Source organism: Pseudophryne corroboree, chromosome 11 (assembly GCF_028390025.1).
Source record: "Pseudophryne corroboree isolate aPseCor3 chromosome 11, aPseCor3.hap2, whole genome shotgun sequence".
Taxonomy (NCBI): domain Eukaryota; kingdom Metazoa; phylum Chordata; class Amphibia; order Anura; family Myobatrachidae; genus Pseudophryne; species Pseudophryne corroboree.
In genome coordinates, this window is record NC_086454.1 from 63,285,542 (window position 1) to 63,299,128 (window position 13,587).

Sequence of the window (13,587 nt, forward strand, 5' to 3'; positions counted from 1 at the left end):
CTCAACCTGTACTGCTATCTAGAATTTATTATGCAAATGCTTTATTTCCCCATGATGGTGGATTAGCTCACAAGTATAGGTTAAAAGAATTTATGTTTAGATAATTAAAGTCTATGACATTTCTTGGGCTTTGTTAAACTGATATGGAGTGCAGTTAAAAATTTTTTACAGCAGAGCCCTTAATATAGGTTAAACCTTATTCCTGCATAATTTTCTTGTTTACATTACAGTGACAGCAAACTCTAATTGGTGATGTTTGTAATATTTGCAGAGATTTGAAATTACTGTAACTCATGTAACATAGTCTGTCACCAGAGCTGGCCCTAACCAATATGATGCCCTAGGCAAGATTTTGGCTGGTGCCCCCTAGCACCACCGCTGGTTCCGCCACTGAGCTTGCACCTCTTTCCCAGCACCACCACCCCTCACCCATAGCAGTCCTTATTTTGGTGTTTGTAGCCCCCTATATTTTAAATAAGAACAGTTAGCACATTTGGCGCACAGCCCCAAAAAGGGGTGTGTTTTTGCTGACAAGGGGCATGGCCACACAATAGTAACCCCAATTACGCCACACAGTACTGCAACTTTATTCACATTTGATCATGCGATAGTGTCCATAATTAATTTTACATCCCACAGTAGTATCACTTTACCTTATAAACGTTACTCCTCACAGTAGAGCCCCTTATTCACATTACATCACAGTCACACTGAATTACTCCTTATTCACATTACACCACACCCTATTGCTCTTTTTTCACATTAGATGACACAGTAGTGCCCTTTCTATACGCAACACCACATAGTAGAGCACCTTATACACATAATGCCACACAGTAATGCCCCTTACACATATGAGACACATTATTAATGGCCTTATAACCATAATGCACCTTACACATTATGACAACCTTTATTAATGCCCTTTTACACATAATGTCCCTTACACATATGCCGCACATTATTAATGCCCTTATACACATAATGACACACATAGTGCCCCTTGCACAATATTAATGCATTTTTACATGACAAACATAAAGCTCCTTACACATATTCTGAACACTACTGCACAACCAACCCACTCACATGCACACAGCACTCCCACTGCCATTAACACTGTGACCTCTGCTTGGCTACAGATATGTCCTCATAAATCTTGCCTCAATGCTAACATCTGGCACCTTTTTTTTATGAAAATGCATCTTATATGCATTGGTATGTGGCTAGGATGCACAAGCAGCTTCTGCTGATTAAAATGATATGCAGCATGCCTATATACTGTGTGAGACTGTGGCTGTATCTGCATATGAAATGCTACACACAGAATATAGGCATGCCGCATATCATTTTAATCAGCAGAAGCTGCTGATGCCTCTAGGCATATCAAATGCCCTACTCAATTGCCTAGTTTGCCTATGCCTATGGCCGGCTCTGTCTGTCACTTCATTAAAGACAAGCATAGAACACATTTAGTGAAAATTAATACATTACTTTTACAGAGAAGGTCATGTTATTGGCCAGAAGTATTAAAAATCATTTTTGTTTGTGAGGTGGATGATGGTGGATTTGTTCACAAGTATCGGTTAAAATTAAATAAATGTTCCTAAAGCCAAGGATGGTTGAAAGTCGACTTACTATCAAGCTCATGATTGTGAAAATGACACAATCTACAAGAACATAAAGAATTGACTTTGAAATATAACAAGTGGTGTTGGAAAGTTTGCCAGATTGCATACCAGTGAGACAAGGTGGCCAAGTGGCTAAGGCGATGGACTGCTAATCCATTATGCTCTGCACGCATGGGTTCAAATCCCATCCTCGTCGTCACAATGCTCTTTAGGTAGAAGAGGCATTTTTACAAATACTGCTTCATAAACCAACAAGTGAAGCTGACACAAAAATGGCCAAAATAAAGAAGTCTACTTTAAGATGGTAAACATGAGCAAGTGTCTTGATATTTGAACATGCAACGTCAAAACTACTATCTAGAATTTATTTTGCAAATGCTTCATTTCCCCATGATGGTGGATTAGCTCACAAGTATAGGTTAAAATAATTTATGTTTAGATAATTAAAGTCTATGACATTTCTTGGGCTTTGTTAAACTGATATGGGGTGCAGTTAAATTTTTTTTACAGCAGAGCCCTTAATATAGGTTAAACCTTATTCCTGCATAATTTTCTTGTTTACATTACAGTGACAGCAAACTCTAATTGGTGATGTTTGTAATATTTGCAGAGATTTCAAATTACTGTAACTCATGTACCATAGTCTGTCTCTTCATTAAAGACAAGCATAGAACACATTTAGTGAAAATTAATACATTACTTTTACAGAGAAGGTCATGTTATTGGCCAGAAGTATTAAAAATCATTTTTGTTTGTGAGGTGGATGATGGTGGATTTGTTCACAAGTATCGGTTAAAATTAAATAAATGTTCCTAAAGCCAAGGATGGTTGAAAGTCGACTTACTATCAAGCTCGTGATTGTGAAAATGACACAATCTACAAGAACATAAAGAATTGACTTTGAAATATAACAAGTGGTGTTGGAAAGTTTGCCAGATTGCATACCAGTGAGACAAGGTGGCCAAGTGGCTAAGGCGATGGACTGCTAATCCATTATGCTCTGCAAGCATGGGCTCAAATCCCATCCTCGTCGTCACAATGCTTTTTAGGTAGAAGAGGCATTTTTACAAATACTGCTACAAAAGTTGACACACAAATGGCCAAAATAAACAAGTCAAATTAAGAAGTCTACTTTAAGATGGTAAACATGAGCAAGTGTCTTGATATTTGAACATGCAATGTCAATACTACTATCTATAATTTATTTTGCAAATGCTTTATTTCCCCGTGATGGTGGATTAGCTCACAAGTATAGGTTAAAATGATTTATGTTTAGATAATTAAAGTCTATGACATTTCTTGGGCTTTGTTAAACTGATATTGGATGCAGTTAAAATTTTTTACAGCAGAGCCCTTAATATAGGTTAAACCTTATTCCTGCTTAATTTTCTTGTTTACATTAAAGTGACAGCAAACTCTAAATGGTGATGTTTGTAATATTTGCAGAGATTTGAAATTACTGTAACTCATGTAACATAATCTGTCACTTCATTAAAGACAAGCATAGAACACATTTAGTGAAAATTAATACATTACTTTTACAGAGAAGGTCATGTTATTGGCCAGAAGTATTAAAAATCATTTTTGTTTGTGAGGTGGATGATGGTGGATTTGTTCACAAGTATCGGTAAAAATTAAATAAATGTTCCTAAAGCCAAGGATGGTTGAAAATCGACTTACTATCAAGCTCGTGATTGTGAAAATGACACAATCTACAAGAACATAAAGAATTGACTTTGAAGTATAACAAGTGGTGTTGGAAAGTTTGCCAGACTGCATACCAGTGAGACGAGGTGGCCGAGTGGTTAAGGCAATGGATTGCTAATCCATTGTGCTCTGCACGCATTGGTTCAAATCCCAAATACTGCTTCATAAACCAACAAGTGAAGCTGACACAAAAATGGCCAAAATAAACAAGTCAAAACAAGAAGTCTACTTTAAGATGGTAAACATGAGCAAGTGTCTTGATATTTGAACATGCAATGTTAATACTACTATTTAGAATTTATTTTTCAAATGCTATATTTCCCCATGATGGTGGATTAGCTCACAAGTATAGGTTAAAATGATTTATGTTTAGATAATTAAAGTCTATGACATTTCTTGGGCTTTGTTAAACTGATATGGGATGCAGTTAAAAATTTTTTACAGCAGAGCCCTTAATATAGGTTAAACCTTATTCCTGCATAATTTTCTTGTTTACATTACAGTGACAGCAAACTCTAAATGGTGATGTTTGTAATATTTGCAGAGATTTGAAATTACTGTAACTCATGTAACATAGTCTGTCACTTCATTAAAGAAAAGCATAGAACACATTTAGTGAAAATTAAAACATTACTTTTACAGAGAAGGTCATGTTATTGGCCAGCAGTATTAAAAATAATTTTTGTTTGTGATGTGGATGATGGTGGATTTGTTCACAAGTATCGGTTAAAATTAAATAAATGTTCCTAAAGCCAAGGATGGTTGAAAGTCAACTTACTATCAAGCTCGTGATTGTGAAAATTACACAATCTACAAGAACATAAAGAATTGACTTTGAAGTATAACAAGTGGTGTTGGAAAGATTGCCAGATTGCGTACTAGTGAGACGAGGTGGCCGAGTGGTTAAAGCGATAGCCTGCTAATCTATTGTGCTCTGCACGCATGGGGTTCAAATCCCATCCTTGTCGTCACAATGCTCTTTAGGTAGAAGAGGCAGTTTTACAAATACTGCTTCATAAACCAACAAGTGAAGCTGACACAAAAATGGCCAAAATAAAGAAGTCTACTTTAAGATGGTAAACATGAGCAAGTGTCTTGATATTTGAACATGCAATGTCAATACTACTATTTAGAATTTATTTTTCAAATGCTTTATTTCCCCATGATGGTGGATTAGCTCACAAGTATAGGTTAAAATGATTTATGTTTAGATAATTAAAGTCTATGACATTTCTTGGGCTTTGTTAAACTGATATGGGATGCAGTTAAAAATTTTTTACAGCAGAGCCCTTAATATAGGTTAAACCTTATTCCTGCATAATTTTCTTGTTTACATTACAGTGACAGCAAACTCTAAATGGTGATGTTTGTAATATTTGCAGAGATTTGAAATTACTGTAACTCATGTAACATAGTCTGTCACTTCATTAAAGAAAAGCATAGAACACATTTAGTGAAAATTAAAACATTACTTTTACAGAGAAGGTCATGTTATTGGCCAGAAGTATTAAAAATAATTTTTGTTTGTGATGTGGATGATGGTGGATTTGTTTACAAGTATCGGTTAAAATTAAATAAATGTTCCTAAAGCCAAGGATGGTTGAAAGTCAACTTACTATCAAGCTCGTGATTGTGAAAATTACACAATCTACAAGAACATAAAGAATTGACTTTGAAGTATAACAAGTGGTGTTGGAAAGATTGCCAGATTGCGTACTAGTGAGACGAGGTGGCCGAGTGGTTAAAGCGATAGCCTGCTAATCTATTGTGCTCTGCACGCATGGGGTTCAAATCCCATCCTTGTCGTCACAATGCTCTTTAGGTAGAAGAGGCAGTTTTACAAATACTGCTTCATAAACCAACAAGTGAAGCTGACACAAAAATGGCCACAATAAAGAAGTCTACTTTAAGATGGTAAACATGAGCAAGTGTCTTGATATTTGAACATGCAATGTCAATACTACTATCTAGAATTTATTTTGCAAATGCTTTATTTCCCCATGATGGTGGATTAGCTCACAAGTATAGGTTAAAAGAATTTATGTTTAGATAATTAAAGTCTATGACATTTCTTGGGCTTTGTTAAACTGATATGGGGTGCAGTTAAAAATTTTTTACAGCAGAGCCCTTAATATAGGTTAAACCTTATTCCTGCATAATTTTCTTGTTTACATTACAGTGACAGCAAACTCTAATTGGTGATGTTTGTAATATTTGCAGAGATTTCAAATTACTGTAACTCATGTAACATAGTCTGTCACTTCATTAAAGACAAGCATAGAACACATTTAGTGAAAATTAATATATTACTTTTACAGAGAAGGTCATGTTATTGGCCAGAAGTATTAAAAATCATTTTTGTTTGTGAGGTGGATGATGGTGGATTTGTTCACAAGTATCGGTTAAAATTAAATAAATGTTCCTAAAGCCAAGGATGGTTGAAAGTCGACTTACTATCAAGCTCGTGTTTGTGAAAATTACACAATCTACAAGAACATAAAGAATTGACTTTGAAGTATAACAAGTGGTGTTGGAAAGTTTTCCAGATAGCATACCAGTGAGATGAGGTGGCCGAGTGGCTAAGGCGATGGACTGCTAATCCATTATGCTCTGCAAGCATGGGTTCAAATCCCATCCTCGTCGTCACAATGCTCTTTAGGTAGAAGAGGCATTTTTACAAATGCTGCTTCATAAACCAACAAGTGAAGCTGACACAAAAATGGCCAAAATAAAGAAGTCTACTTTAAGATGGTAAACATGAGCAAGTGTCTTGATATTTGAACATGCAATGTCAATACTACTATCTAGAATTTATTTTGCAAATGCTTTATTTCCCCATGATGGTGGATTAGCTCAGAAGTATATGTTAAAATAATTTATGTTTAGATAATTAAAGTCTATGACATTTCTTGGGCTTTGTTAAACTGATATGGGGTGCAGTTAATTTTTTTTTACAGCAGAGCCCTTAATATAGGTTAAACCTTATTCCTGCATAATTTTCTTGTTTACATTACAGTGACAGCAAACTCTAATTGGTGATGTTTGTAATATTTGCAGAGATTTGAAATTACTGTAACTCATGTAACATAGTCTGTCACTTCATTAAAGACAAGCATAGAACACATTTAGTGAAAATTAATACATTACTTTTACAGAGAAGGTCATGTTATTGGCCAGAAGTATTAAAAATCATTTTTGTTTGTGAGGTGGATGATGGTGGATTTGTTCACAAGTATCGGTTAAAATTAAATAAATGTTCCTAAAGCCAAGGATGGTTGAAAGTCGACATACTATCAAGCTCGTGATTGTGAAAATGACACAATCTACAAGAACATAAAGAATTGACTTTGAAATATAACAAGTGGTGTTGGAAAGTTTGCCAGACTGCATACCAGTGAGACAAGGTGGCCAAGTGGCTAAGGCGATGGACTGCTAATCCATTATGCTCTGCACGTATGGGTTCAAATCCCATCCTCGTCGTCACAATGCTTTTAGGTAGAAGAGGCATTTTTACAAATACTGCTACAAAAGTTGACACACAAATGGCCAAAATAAACAAGTCAAATAAAGAAGTCTACTTTAAGATGGTAAACATGAGCAAGTGTCTTGATATTTGAACATGCAATGTCAATACTACTATCTAGAATTTATTTTGCAAATGCTTTATTTCCCCATGATGGTGGATTAGCTCACAAGTATAGGTTAAAATGATTTATGTTTAGATAATTAAAGTCTATGACATTTCTTGGGCTTTGTTAAGCTGATATTGGATGCAGTTAAAATTTTTTACAGCAGAGCCCTTAATATAGGTTAAACCTTATTCCTGCTTAATTTTCTTGTTTACATTACAGTGACAGCAAACTCTAAATGGTGATGTTTGTAATATTTGCAGAGATTTGAAATTACTGTAACTCGTGTAACATAATCTGTCACTTCATTAAAGACAAGCATAGAACACATTTAGTGAAAATTAATACATTACTTTTACAGAGAAGGTCATGTTATTGGCCAGAAGTATTAAAAATCATTTTTGTTTGTGAGGTGGATGATGGTGGATTTGTTCACAAGTATCGGTTAAAATTAAATAAATGTTCCTAAAGCCAAGGATGGTTGAAAGTCGACTTACTATCAAGCTCGTGATTGTGAAAATGACACAATCTACAAGAACATAAAGAATTGACTTTGAAGTATAACAAGTGGTGTTGGAAAGTTTGCCAGATTGCATACCAGTGAGACAAGGTGGCCGAGTGGTTAAGGCAATGTTTTGCTAATCCATTGTGCTCTGCACGCATTGGTTCAAATCCCAAATACTGCTTCATAAACCAACAAGTGAAGCTGACACAAAAATGGCCAAAATAAACAAGTCAAATCAAGAAGTCTACTTTAAGATGGTAAACATGAGCTAGTGTCTTGATATTTGAACATGCAATGTCAATACTACTATTTAGAATTTATTTTTCAAATGCTTTATTTCCCCATGATGGTGGATTAGCTCACAAGTATAGGTTAAAATGATTTATGTTTAGATAATTAAAGTCTATGACATTTCTTGGGCTTTGTTAAACTGATATGGGATGCAGTTAAATTTTTTTTACAGCAGAGCCCTTAATATAGGTTAAACCTTATTCCTGCATAATTTTCTTGTTTACATTACAGTGACAGCAAACTCTAAATGGTGATGTTTGTAATATTTGCAGAGATTTGAAATTACTGTAACTCATGTAACATAGTCTGTCACTTCATTAAAGAAAAGCATAGAACACATTTAGTGAAAATTAATACATTACTTTTACAGAGAAGGTCATGTTATTGGCCAGAAATATTAAAAATAATTTTTGTTTGTGATGTGGATGATGGTGGATTTGTTCACAAGTATCGGTTAAAATTAAATAAATGTTCCTAAAGCCAAGGATGGTTGAAAGTCAACTTACTATCAAGCTCGTGATTGTGAAAAATACATAATCTACAAGAACATAAAGAATTGACTTTGAAGTATAACAAGTGGTGTTGGAAAGATTGCCAGATTGCGTACTAGTGAGACGAGGTGGCCGAGTGGTTAAGGCGATAGCCTGCTAATCCATTGTTCTCTGCACGCATGGGTTCAAATCCCATACTTGTCGTCACAATGCTCTTTAGGTAGAAGAGGCAGTTTTACAAATACTGCTTCATAAACCAACAAGTGAAGCTGACACAAAAATGGCCAAAATAAACAAGTTTACTTTAAGATGGTAAACATGAGCAAGTGTCTTGATATTTGAACATGCAATGTCAATACTACTATCTAGAATTTATTTTGCAAATGCTTTATTTCCCCATGATGGTGGATTAGCTCACAAGTATAGGTTAAAATGATTTATGTTTAGATAATTAAAGTCTATGACATTTCTTGGGCTTTGTTAAACTGATATGGGATGCAGTTAAAATTTTTTTACAGCAGAGCCCTTAATATAGGTTAAACCTTATTCCTGCTTAATTTTCTTGTTTACATTACAGTGACAGCAAACTCTAAATGGTGATGTTTGTAATATTTGCAGAGATTTGAAATTACTGTAACTCATGTAACATAATCTGTCACTTCATTAAAGACAAGCATAGAACACATTTAGTGAAAATTAATACATTACTTTTACAGAGAAGGTCATGTTATTGGCCAGAAGTATTAAAAATCATTTTTGTTTGTGAGGTGGATGATGGTGGATTTGTTCACAAGTATCGGTTAAAATTAAATAAATGTTCCTAAAGCCAAGGATGGTTGAAAGTCGACTTACTATCAAGCTCGTGATTGTGAAAATGACACAATCTACAAGAACATAAAGAATTGACATTGAAGTATAACAAGTGGTGTTGGAAAGTTTGCCAGATTGCATATCAGTGAGACGAGGTGGCCGAGTGGTTAAGGCAATGAATTGCTAATCCATTGTTCTCTGCACGCATGGGTTCAAATCCCATCCTTGTCGTCACAATGCTCTTTAGGTAGAAGAAGCTTTTTACAAATACTGCTTCATAAACCAACAAGTGAAGCTGACACAAAAATGGCCAAAATAAACAAGTCAAATCAAGAAGTCTACTTTAAGATGGTAAACATGAGCAAGTGTCTTGATATTTGAACATGCAATGTCAATACTACTATTTAGAATTTATTTTTCAAATGCTTTATTTCCCAATGATGGTGGATTAGCTCACAAGTATAGGTTAAAATGATTTATGTTTAGATAATTAAAGTCTATGACATTTCTTGGGCTTTGTTAAACTGATATGGGATGCAGTTAAATTTTTTTTACAGCAGAGCCCTTAATATAGGTTAAACCTTATTCCTGCATAATTTTCTTGTTTACATTACAGTGACAGCAAACTCTAAATGGTGATGTTTGTAATATTTGCAGAGATTTGAAATTACTGTAACTCATGTAACATAGTCTGTCACTTCATTAAAGAAAAGCATAGAACACATTTAGTGAAAATTAAAACATTACTTTTACAGAGAAGTTCATGTTATTGGCCAGAAGTATTAAAAATAATTTTTGTTTGTGATGTGGATGATGGTGGATTTGTTCACAAGTATCGGTTAAAATTAAATAAATGTTCCTAAAGCCAAGGATGGTTGAAAGTCAACTTACTATCAAGCTCGTGATTGTGAAAATTACACAATCTACAAGAACATAAAGAATTGACTTTGAAGTATAACAAGTGGTGTTGGAAAGATTGCTAGATTGCGTACTAGTGAGACGAGGTGGCCGAGTGGTTAAAGCGATAGCCTGCTAATCCATTGTGCTCTGCACGCATGGGTTCAAATCCCATCCTTGTCGTCACAATGCTCTTTAGGTAGAAAAGGCATTTTTACAAATACTGCTTCATAAACCAACAAGTGAAGCTGACACAAAAATGGCCAAAATAAAGAAGTCTACTTTAAGATGGTAAACATGAGCAAGTGTCTTGATATTTGAACATGCAATGTCAATACTACTATCTAGAATTTATTTTGCAAATGCTTTATTTCCCCATGATGGTGGATTAGCTCACAAGTATAGGTTAAAAGAATTTATGTTTAGATAATTAAAGTCTATGACATTTCTTGGGCTTTGTTAAACTGATATGGGATGCAGTTAAAAAATTTTTACAGCAGAGCCCTTAATATAGGTTAAACCTTATTCCTGCATAATTTTCTTGTTTACATTACGGTGACAGCAAACTCTAAATGGTGATGTTTGTAATATTTGCAGAGATTTGAAATTACTGTAACTCATGTAACATAATCTGTCACTTCATTAAAGACAAGCATAGAACACATTTAGTGAAAATTAATACATTACTTTTACAGAGAAGGTCATGTTATTGGCCAGAAGTATTAAAATCATTTTTGTTTTTGAGGTGGATGATGGTGGATTTGTTCACAAGTATCGGTTAAAATTAAATAAATGTTCCTAAAGCCAAGGATGGTTGAAAGTCGACTTACTATCAAGCTCGTGATTGTGAAAATGACACAATCTACAAGAACATAAAGAATTGACTTTGAAGTATAACAAGTGGTGTTGGAAAGTTTGCCAGATTGCATACCAGTGAGACGAGGTGGCCAAGTGGTTAAGGCAATGGATTGCTAATCCACTGTTCTCTGCACGCATGGGTTCAAATCCAAAATACTGCTTCATAAACCAACAAGTAAAGCTGACACAAAAATGGCCAAAATAAACAAGTTAAATCAAGAAGTCTACTTTAAGATGGTAAACATGAGTAAGTGTCTTGATATTTGAACATGCAATGTCAACACTACTATTTAGAATTTATTTTTCAAATGCTTTATTTCCCCATGATGGTGGATTAGCTCACAAGTATAGGTTAAAATGATTTATGTTTAGATAATTAAAGTCTATGACATTTCTTGGGCTTTGTTAAACTGATATGGGATGCAGTTAAAAAATTTTTACAGCAGAGCCCTTAATATAGGTTAAACCTTATTCCTGCATAATTTTCTTGTTTACATTAAAGTGACAGCAAACTCTAAATGGTGATGTTTGTAATATTTGCAGAGATTTGAAATTACTGTAACTCATGTAACATAGTCTGTCACTTCATTAAAGAAAAGCATAGAACACATTTAGTGAAAATTCTTACATTACTTTTACAGAGAAGGTCATGTTATTGGCCAGAAGTATTAAAAATCATTTTTGTTTGTGATGTGGATGATGGTGCATTTGTTCACAAGTATCGGTTAAAATTAAATAAATGTTCCTAAAGCCAAGGATGGTTGAAAGTCAACTTACTATCAAGCTCGTGATTGTGAAAATTACAAAATCTACAAGAACATAAAGAATTGACTTTGAAGTATAACAAGTGGTGTTGGAAAGATTGCCAGATTGCATACTAGTGAGACGAGGTGGCCGAGTGGTTAAGGCGATGGCCTGCTAATCCATTGTGCTCTGCATGCATGGGTTCAAATCCCATCCTTGTCGTCACAATGCTCTTTAGGTAGAAGAGGCAGTTTTACAAATACTGCTTCATAAACCAACAAGTGAAGCTGACACAAAAATGGCCAAAATAAAGAAGTCTACTTTAAGATGGTAAACATGAGCAAGTGTCTTGATATTTGAACATACAATTTCAATACTACTATCTAGAATTTATTTTGCAAATGCTTTATTTCCCCATGATGGTGGATTAGCTCACAAGTATAGGTTAAAAGAATTTATGTTTAGATAATTAAAGTCTATGACATTTCTTGGGCTTTGTTAAACTGATATGGGGTGCAGTTAAATTTTTTTACAGCAGAGCCCTTAATATAGGTTAAACCTTATTCCTGCTTAATTTTCTTGTTTACATTAAAGTGACAGCAAACTCTAAATGGTGATGTTTGTAATATTTGCAGAGATTTGAAATTACTGTAACTCATGTAACATAATCTGTCACTTCATTAAAGACAAGCATAGAACACATTTAGTGAAAATTAATACATTACTTTTACAGAGAAGGTCATGTTATTGGCCAGAAGTATTAAAAATCATTTTTGTTTGTGAGGTGGATGATGGTGGATTTGTTCACAAGTATCGGATAAAATTAAATAAATGTTCCTAAAGCCAAGGATGGTTGAAAGTCGACTTACTATCAAGCTCGTGATTGTGAAAATGACACAATCTACAAGAACATAAAGAATTGACTTTGAAGTATAACAAGTGGTGTTGGAAAGTTTGCCAGATTGCATACCAGTGAGAAGAGGTGGCCGAGTGGTTAAGGCAATGGATTGCTAATCCATTGTGTTCTGCACGCATAGGTTCAAATCCCAAATACTGCTTCATAATCCAACAATTGAAGCTGACACAAAAATGGCCAAAATAAAGAAGTCTACTTTAAGTTGGTAAACATGAGCAAGTGTCTTGATATTTGAACATGCAATGTCAATACTACTATCTAGAATTTATTTTGCAAATGCTTTATTTCCCCATGATGGTGGATTAGCTCACAAGTATAGGTTAAAATGATTTATGTTTAGATAATTAAAGTCTATGACATTTCTTGGGCTTTGTTAAACTGATATGGGATGCAGTTAAAAAATTTTTACAGCAGAGCCCTTAATATAGGTTAAACCTTATTCCTGCATAATTTTCTTGTTTACATTACAGTGACAGCAAACTCTAAATGGTGATGTTTGTAATATTTGCAGAGATTTGAAATTACTGTAACTCATGTAACATAGTCTGTCACTTCATTAAAGAAAAGCATAGAACACATTTAGTGAAAATTCTTACATTACTTTTACAGAAAAGGTCATGTTATTGGCCAGAAGTATTAAAAATCATTTTTGTTTGTGAGGTGGATGATGGTGCATTTGTTCACAAGTATCGGTTAAAATTAAATAAATGTTCCTAAAGCCAAGGATGGTTGAAAGTCAACTTACTATCAAGCTCGTGTTTGTGAAAATTACAAAATCTACAAGAACATAAAGAATTGACTTTGAAGTATAACAAGTGGTGTTGGAAAGATTGCCAGATTGCGTACTAGTGAGACGAGGTGGCCGAGTGGTTAAGGCGATAGCCTGCTAATCCATTGTGCTCTGCACGCATGGGTTCAAATCCCATCCTTGTTGTCACAATGCTCTTTAGGTAGAAGAGGCAGTTTTACAAATACTGCTTCATAAACCAACAAGTGAAGCTGACACAAAAATGGCCAAAATAAAGAAGTCTACTTTAAGATGGTAAACATGAGCAAGTGTCTTGATATTTGAACATACAATTTCAATACTACTATCTAGAATTTATTT

General features: G+C 34.4%; 11 non-coding genes across 11 annotated transcripts; all 11 read left to right on the forward strand.

The window, feature by feature from the left end:
• The first annotated feature begins 1,745 nt into the window (after positions 1 to 1,745).
• TRNAS-GCU (transfer RNA serine (anticodon GCU)) lies at positions 1,746 to 1,827 on the forward strand. The gene has a single exon. It is a non-coding gene; the product is annotated as a tRNA-Ser (tRNA).
• A 755-nt stretch (positions 1,828 to 2,582) lies between these two features.
• Positions 2,583 to 2,664, forward strand: TRNAS-GCU (transfer RNA serine (anticodon GCU)). Its single transcript has one exon. It is a non-coding gene; the product is annotated as a tRNA-Ser (tRNA).
• Positions 2,665 to 4,223: 1,559 nt separating this feature from the next.
• Positions 4,224 to 4,306, forward strand: TRNAS-GCU (transfer RNA serine (anticodon GCU)). Its single transcript has one exon. It is a non-coding gene; the product is annotated as a tRNA-Ser (tRNA).
• Positions 4,307 to 5,061: 755 nt separating this feature from the next.
• TRNAS-GCU (transfer RNA serine (anticodon GCU)) lies at positions 5,062 to 5,144 on the forward strand. Its single transcript has one exon. It is a non-coding gene; the product is annotated as a tRNA-Ser (tRNA).
• Positions 5,145 to 5,899: 755 nt separating this feature from the next.
• On the forward strand, positions 5,900 to 5,981 carry TRNAS-GCU (transfer RNA serine (anticodon GCU)). Its single transcript has one exon. It is a non-coding gene; the product is annotated as a tRNA-Ser (tRNA).
• Positions 5,982 to 6,736: 755 nt separating this feature from the next.
• On the forward strand, positions 6,737 to 6,818 carry TRNAS-GCU (transfer RNA serine (anticodon GCU)). Its single transcript has one exon. It is a non-coding gene; the product is annotated as a tRNA-Ser (tRNA).
• A 1,558-nt stretch (positions 6,819 to 8,376) lies between these two features.
• TRNAS-GCU (transfer RNA serine (anticodon GCU)) lies at positions 8,377 to 8,458 on the forward strand. Its single transcript has one exon. It is a non-coding gene; the product is annotated as a tRNA-Ser (tRNA).
• Positions 8,459 to 9,213: 755 nt separating this feature from the next.
• TRNAS-GCU (transfer RNA serine (anticodon GCU)) lies at positions 9,214 to 9,295 on the forward strand. Its single transcript has one exon. It is a non-coding gene; the product is annotated as a tRNA-Ser (tRNA).
• Positions 9,296 to 10,062: 767 nt separating this feature from the next.
• On the forward strand, positions 10,063 to 10,144 carry TRNAS-GCU (transfer RNA serine (anticodon GCU)). Its single transcript has one exon. It is a non-coding gene; the product is annotated as a tRNA-Ser (tRNA).
• A 1,559-nt stretch (positions 10,145 to 11,703) lies between these two features.
• On the forward strand, positions 11,704 to 11,785 carry TRNAS-GCU (transfer RNA serine (anticodon GCU)). The gene has a single exon. It is a non-coding gene; the product is annotated as a tRNA-Ser (tRNA).
• A 1,546-nt stretch (positions 11,786 to 13,331) lies between these two features.
• TRNAS-GCU (transfer RNA serine (anticodon GCU)) lies at positions 13,332 to 13,413 on the forward strand. Its single transcript has one exon. It is a non-coding gene; the product is annotated as a tRNA-Ser (tRNA).
• Positions 13,414 to 13,587: the final 174 nt, after the last annotated feature.